Genomic DNA, 7,908 nt, shown 5'->3' with positions numbered 1-7,908 from the left:
GGAACACCTTCTACAAAATTCTTTTGTATTAGGGGTAAATCCAGATGAAAGTCACTGGAAGGAGGATGGGATACAGAAAGGACAAACATGAACCCAGATGGTCGTCAGGATGCCTTTTCAATACCCATTTTAAATAGATTTTGCTCCATGCTCTTCCAAATACAATATATAAACTTTGAAGATGGCACACAAAGATGGTTTTTCAGCTATCACACCCTGTCCCACATTGTGGGAGTTTTATTTCTTAGTGCTAAAATAAATCATATTCTTTTTACTCTTACCTTCCCTGAGTGTCCATAGATTTTATTCTTCAAAATTTGTGAGACAAGATCCCAGAGAAAATTGGTTAAATGGTATAAGCCTGGAAGATGCCACACCACATGACACAGATCACCAAAGAGGTTTCTGCTTTATTACAAAAGGCTGTGTGTTTATATAGGTCTTAGGAGAGGTAGCAGGGGCTGAGGTAGATAACAGGTCGCCCGTTTATTGGCAAGCTCTTCCATATGTCAGTTCCAGAGCCCAAGAAGTTAATTCTAATTGGGGCTAAGGTTTCCTACCAGCAGGGTTTGAACATTGGCGCCTTCGGGGAAAGTTTCGCGCCAGTGAAAGAAACAAAGAGGGAAAGAGGGTTGTTAGACCCCATGTTGGGTTTTTTTTTCCTGGGGTGCTGTCACTGTTATATGTTTTCCCAACAAATGGGAAATTTAATTTCATCTCAAAACTTTATATATGAATTTGTTCTAACTTGTTATTAGAGCAGAATGCATTTCACTTTATAGTTCACAAATGGAGCACAAAATTTTATTTCTCTTGTTGTACAGAAAGTATAGTTAACTCTACTTTGTGCACAAAAGATTTCCATCTCATTCCACCATCTTACCTACCTCTACACCATCTCCTACCACCTCCCTCCTCTTTGTCTTATTCAAAGTTTCTTCATTTCTTCCATGCTACCTCCCACTTCTCTCATTGTGGATCAGCATCCACTTAGCAGAATAAACATTAGGTCTTTGGTTTAGTGGATTGGTTTACTTGCCTTAACATGATATTCTCCAACTCCATTCATTTACTTCCCAATTCCATAATTTTATTCTCTTTTAATGCTCAGTAATATTCCTCTGTGTATATGGACCATATGTTCTTTATCCATTCATCTATTGAAGAGCATGTAGATTGGTTCTATAATTTACCTATTATGAATTATTTTGTTATGAACATTGATGTGGATATGCCACTGTATTATGCTGTTTTTAGCTCTTGTTGGTCTAAACTGAGAAGTGGGATAGTTGGGTCAATTTTGGTTCCTTTCCAAGTTTTCTAAGGAATCTCCTTATTCTTTTCCAGATTGGTGTCACCAATTTAGAGTCCTACCAACAGTGTAACAGTGGGCCTTTTTCCCCACATCCTCACCAACATATATTTTTGCTTGTATTTTTAATAACTGTCATTCTGATTGGAGTAAGATTAAATTTTAGAGTAATTTTGATTTGCAATTCATTAATTGTTAGAGATGTTGAATATTCTTTTATTGATTGATTGATTGTTTATCATAGTTCCTTAGCCCATTTCATTTAATGATTGGGAAATTTGTTTTTTGGTATTGTTTTTTAAGTTCTTTATATATCCTGGAAATTAGGGTTCTATCTGATGTGCATGTGGTAAAAATTTGTTCCCATTCTCTTGTATCACTTTTTGCCTCACTGTTTTAAGTTTGAATTCATCCCATTTAGTGACCCTTGTTTCTATTTCTTGTGTTTTAGTAGTATTCTTTAAGAAGCAAAATTTCAAATCTCCTAATTACAGGTGTATGACATCATGCATAGCAAAACAATTCATCTTGATTTCAAGCCCATTTTCTTAAGGGGCTTTCATCCTAGGAAGAAAAAGAAAATGTTATAGAAAGACCATTGGGTCTAAAGCCATGTTATAAAATTAGGAATATACCATTAATCAATTTAAATAATAGACTCAAATCTTTGGATCTGGGGAAAAAACAAATACACACACACACACACATACACACACACACACACACACACACACACACACCATACACTTTCTGGTTAAATCTCCCTGCTCTCAGGACAGTTTCTCTCTAGTTTTTTTTTTTTTTGTAACTCAAGAGAAATATTGGTAAAAAAAAAATGTATCTTTCACCTGTAGCATAAAAAGAAGTGGTCATGTCCTTCATCTTCCTGAACTCAGGACAAGCATAACTCTCAAATATGGTTCTGTGAACTGAGGTTTTCTGGAGTCTCGACATAGTTTTGAGGGTGCTGTTTCAAAAATACATATACTTCATTAGTAATATTTTAGTAACATAATGGTAATTTTCTCATAGTGGATATTTTGGGTTATGCTATAAAATTCAATTTTTACTATTTTATATGTATTCTAAAAAAATAATTATCTTTCTACATCATATAATTTTAATGTTCAAACTGTTTCCATACAAGAGAAGTTAACTGAAATTTTACAGGATTGTCATTGTATTATTTCCATCCATGAATTATATATATATATATATATATATATATATATATATATATATATATATATATAATCTACAAATTCAAAAGGCCTCATATGCAAAATTAAATGCAAATGCTTTTCTGGATTGGCTGGATTTTACTTCTCCAAGGATACCTTGCCTTAAATTAGCTGCAGCCTGAGGATCTGGATTTCAATTCCTAGAGCCTCAAAAGAAAAAAATAAATAAATAAATGTACAGACAAGACGCTACAATTGTGACATCATTTATTTGTGGATTTGAGGTTATCTCAAATCACTAAAAAACTTCACTAGGCTCAGATTGAACATATGAAGACATAAGCTGTGTCCAATCAGGAGCCCTTATATAAGCATTGTCCAATCCATACACATTCAGTAAAGAGAAGCAAGTTTTGACCATCTGGTGTGAAGCCTGCCAGTGTGTGCATCCATTTCTAGGCTCCCTCACTCATGTTCAGTGAACCTGATTTTTTTCTTCTGTATAGGTACTTTGTGATTTATAGGGAGGACACTTGGTTCCTACAAATACAGTAAATGATGAGTGTGCAGAGAAATCCTGAGACTGGATGGTGAGTGTGGTTGAAACTGGCTGCACTGACTCTGGTGGGAAATGGCAATGGTTGGCTAGAAACCCTGGTGTAATCTTTAGTTTCTGCTGTCCTGTGTCTTCTTCTAAGAAAGGTCAGCCATGAATCTCCACTGGCCAGTCAACTGGAGCATATATTAATAAGTCCTATAGTATCCTATAGAATATCTTCAGCCCCTACCTTAAGTTCTATCTGAGAACATTTGTGGCAACATTTCAGAATCTTCTCAGATTTTTTTGTGGATTGTGGAGTGGGGATATCATCAGAATCACAACTCCATGTATAATTTTCCTCCAGGAAGGGGGTGAGATACTCTATAGATATCTCAGTTTTTCGTTCCTCCTGAATTCATTCTCCTTCTTTTTGGAGATTGTGGTATTGTGGATTGAGCCTGAGGTACTATACCACTTAGCCTCATACCTGGTACTTTTTTATTTATTTTTGTCTTCAGACAGTTGCTAAGTGTGATTTTAAATTTGTTCCCCAGTATTGTGAGTTGTATTTATATATAAAATTTTAGCTTCCTGTTCAATGACAACTTCCTCCTTTCCCAGTATTATCAGTTACTTTTTTGCAGTATTATCAGTTACTTTACCCATATTATATTTCAAATGAACATGGTATTTTCAATTGTTATACCAAAAAACCGGATGAGACTTTTAAAGCATTTTTTTCTTTCTGGGTGCAATGATACATGCATATTAATTCCAGAGACTCAAGTGCCTAAGTCAGTAAGATTGCAATTTCAAGGTAAACATCAGGAACTTAGGTAGACCAATTAGATAATTAGAAAAACCTGTCTCAAAATTTTAAAACATGGCTGGGTATGTATCCCAGAATTAACATGCTCCTGTTTCAAATCCCCAGTACCATAGAAAAAAATCAAAAGCAAAATTTTTTGTTGTTGTTGTTTATGAGCATTTTACATGATTGAAAAGTAAAGAAGAATCCCTTGATCTTGGCAAAATCATGTGTTTCTATTCTTCCTTTGTGTCTCCAAGGGCAGACAAGCTGTCAGAGTGTCTTTATGCTCAGAGTTTCTTTTGTGGAATGTATATGAGAGCATTCTCACTCTCTACTCTGGTATTTTCCTGGAATTATGTTTCAGAAGTATGTAATATGAGCATCCCACAGCTGGCATATCTAATGCCTCTCATAACTCCAGACCAGTACTTGGGGCTTTTCTCATTCAAGAGCTGTATAGATGTAGATGGTTTACTTTCTCAAAGAAGTAACTGAGAGAACTCTCAACTTCCATTTTTTAAAGTGTCTTCACTAATTTTATAGTCTAGCAGAGTGTTTCTTTCTTCCATATCCATATAATTGGAGTACTACTTACTAATCCACTTTTTGAGAGTAGCCATTTTAACAGCTGTGCTCAAGCTGCAGAAGATCTTATATTTGGCTGGTGCACTAAAATTCTGATGCAAACTTTTTAGATTCTAGGGTGCCTGATGCTCCCTGGAAAAAAATTGGTGTACACCTATTTTACAAATAAAGAGGGATCTGTGATTGTAACCATTTTTCTTCACTGGTATTTGAGACTTTAGCCCATTACAATGTTTGTATACCAATGTGAAACCACTCTTTTTTGATCTAGGGAGATTTGCACCAGTGCTTTCAATGCTTTGAGGTTTCAGATGTAGTCCATTGAATAGAAAAAGTTAATATAGGGACAGATTACTTACAGAAAGAATTGGTTAGGTCTGGTGTTATTAGTTAAGTGAGCTGGGCAAGAGAGCTCAGGAAGTGCTAAACTGCCACTTTGGCTTTCAGTGGTGGTCTGTATTTCCCTGTTAATTTTTTGGTACTGTCTAGATAAAAGTTGAACTGTCAGCAACAGCTGTTTGCATTTTTAGAGAATATAGGCAAATCCCTCTAAGAGATTAAGGGATTCCCTTAAGATTTAACACCTCTTCCACTCTGGTCTAATGGAATAAAGCCTATGGATCTTTCATGACCATAGAAAACCACTTATTTTTCCCCCTGGAGTTTATACTTATGTATATCTTATTCCTTCCTCTGTGTGTACAGATAAATTAGCATTCAAACTACAGGCAATTTAGAGTTAAATAATATATTTCAAACCCTAATCAATCTTCCTTTGTTCATATTAACACTGGATTTGGCCATTTTGTTCCAGTAATATGGCATATTTCTCAAATCAGGAATAATGCTCAAGTGCATTCTACTCATCCTTGGTAGATATATTTTTTTTCAGTTTTCCAATGTGTGTGCCTCTAATTCATTTACAGTTTTAAGAAGGACTCAAAACAGGTGTAAATATTTATTTGGTGTATTCATAAATGGAGGTAGGCTTATATTCTGCTTTTATTTTTATTTTTTTAATTGTCTCTCTTTATATCTGCTGTTTGGTGGATGCTTGTGTATAATTCCAGTGTCACACACATTCTGCACACAAATCCCTACTTGTGATCTGTGCCTATGATTCTAACATCTACCTTGAGGTTGGATTGTAGCATTCACTCACGTTAGATATTTTATTGATATGTTTTGATTTATATACTTATAATACTTAACAATAAAAGATATTTGCATACATATGAATTACCCAATGTTGTTTTCTGTATTGTGATTTCTTTATCTTAAAATTACTACACTGTTGTAATATTATAACATGTATTAGTGTCAGGTAATGATCTCTAGTACATTTGCTCTTATATATGAGAGAGTTCTTGGCTAATTTTATATACATTTAAATTTCCAGGAAAATCTTAGAAGTTTTTGCTTTGATTTCTTCTTTAACAAAAAGTAAATCATGGTAAAATTTTGACCAGTTATTATTATAGGTTAACTTGGGAAAATGTTCATTTTTATAATAGTTTTATCCTTTGTAAATATGTTGAATATTTGAGTCTTTTATGTGCTTTTCTGACTTTTAATTTTCTCAAATACTGCATATTCCTTTTGAAAATATACTTGCATATGAAATGCAATATTCATGTGACATCGGCATAAAACATACATTGTATTTTATAGTATTTGTCAAACTGGATATAATATATCTACAAAAATTCTAGCTCCTAGAATTCACTTTTTATAAAATTTAATAATTATTTCTTCCTCTTTTACCATGCCCCTGGGTTTCAACTCTGGAGGAATATGGCTGTATTCTCATTTACAGTTGCTGTAATTTTAGTCTCTGTTTCTTGTGTGAGTGTATCATATACATTTGATTACAAAACAGTTTCTATAAATGGATAATAAAAGCTTAAGTTATTATTTTTCTCTTTTGTAAATGTATTTATTCCACATATTTATCAATACTATTTAATTCATCTATATGATGTGATTTTATTCAATGTTACCTAATTTCTAAAGATTTTGAGTTTTTATAATTATTGAACACTTAGATATATCTTTTTAAAGTGGCTCTTCAATAATTTATTCTGTTTTTCTTTTGCAATATGTTTTATTTTTTCTTCTTATAAGCATTTGATTATATGTGAGGAAATTAGTTTTTTTACCTTGTTACTTTTTCACCTTTTAATGTAATCATTTAATGAATAGATTTTTTGTATTAATATTTTGTAATTCATAAGTTTAAACCTATTATATTGTATAATTTTGAAAATAAATAAAATATTTTTTTTCTTTTTTCATATTAAGGATTCAACCAAAGTGTCCTATTGCTGAGCATATTCTCAGATCTGTTTTAAATTTTATTCCCAGATGGGGTTTGCTTAATTTTTTCAGTTGGCCTTAAATTTTCAACTTCATGCCTTAGACTCCAGAATACAAGATGTTTCAGGTGTGCACCACCATATGCACCCTATCTTTTGTATGAAAACTTTTGAGCTTTGTACTTTCTTATGTATTTCAGAATTATTTATTAATAACATATTCAGCATTTAATGTGTCAAAATATGTTGTTATGTTTTATGCATGAATGGATAAAATAGCATTTTATTATCACACTGTTTTCCCAATACCCTAGCATCTTTCTTTGAAATGAATGCCATTTTTTCTCTTCCCTGCACTATAATCTCTATTATGTATCACTGCCTAAATAACAAGAGACTTATTAAGAGTTTTGTTGTTGTTGTTTTCTGTAGTTCCACCATTTATTTTATTGTGAGGTTTACCATGATTGATTTAACTTCATAACATGAATCATGTGGCATAATGGTAGTTTGGTCAGCAGGAGACTTTATGTACAACAGTGGATAGAGCAAATGTCTTAGCCATGTACTAGTCTATACCTTCTAGATTCTTGTCATTACACTCAGAGAATTGAAAAATTGCAGAAGATTCTTAGGATAAGTTTTCCAGAGTGTATTTCTATCAAGTGAGAAATCATTATATATGCATATATTTGCAATTATATATTGCATAATTGATATAACTTTTATTTGTTGAATTTTCAAATTTGCTAGTGCTTTTTAAATTGTATCTGCTTTTTTTTTTTATTTGTACTGAAGATTGAACTCAGGGGTGCTTAACCATGAAGCCACATCCTCAGTCCTTTTTTTATATTTTATTTAGAGACAGAGTCTTGCTGAGTTGCTAAGTGCTCACTAAGTTGTTCAATACAATATATATAACAATATTATTGTCTTAGAATTTATGATTCTTTTTTTTAATCCTCCTCAGTCACTGGAACTACAGTTGTCCATCACTAGACCTGGCTCATTTGATACTACAATTACATTGATATTGGTAACTCTTTCTGTGCTGTGTTCATCTTTAATAGCTTCTAATTTTGCTCTTTTGCTTAAGATTTTTCTTTACTTTTAGTTTATAAAATTTACTTTTTATTTGGATGGATGATTTGATAATAAATTCT

Source organism: Urocitellus parryii (assembly GCF_045843805.1).
Source record: "Urocitellus parryii isolate mUroPar1 chromosome 13 unlocalized genomic scaffold, mUroPar1.hap1 SUPER_13_unloc_8, whole genome shotgun sequence".
NCBI classification, from domain to species: domain Eukaryota; kingdom Metazoa; phylum Chordata; class Mammalia; order Rodentia; family Sciuridae; genus Urocitellus; species Urocitellus parryii.
The sequence above is the reverse complement of the archived record's forward strand: the minus strand, read 5'-3'. Positions refer to the sequence as shown.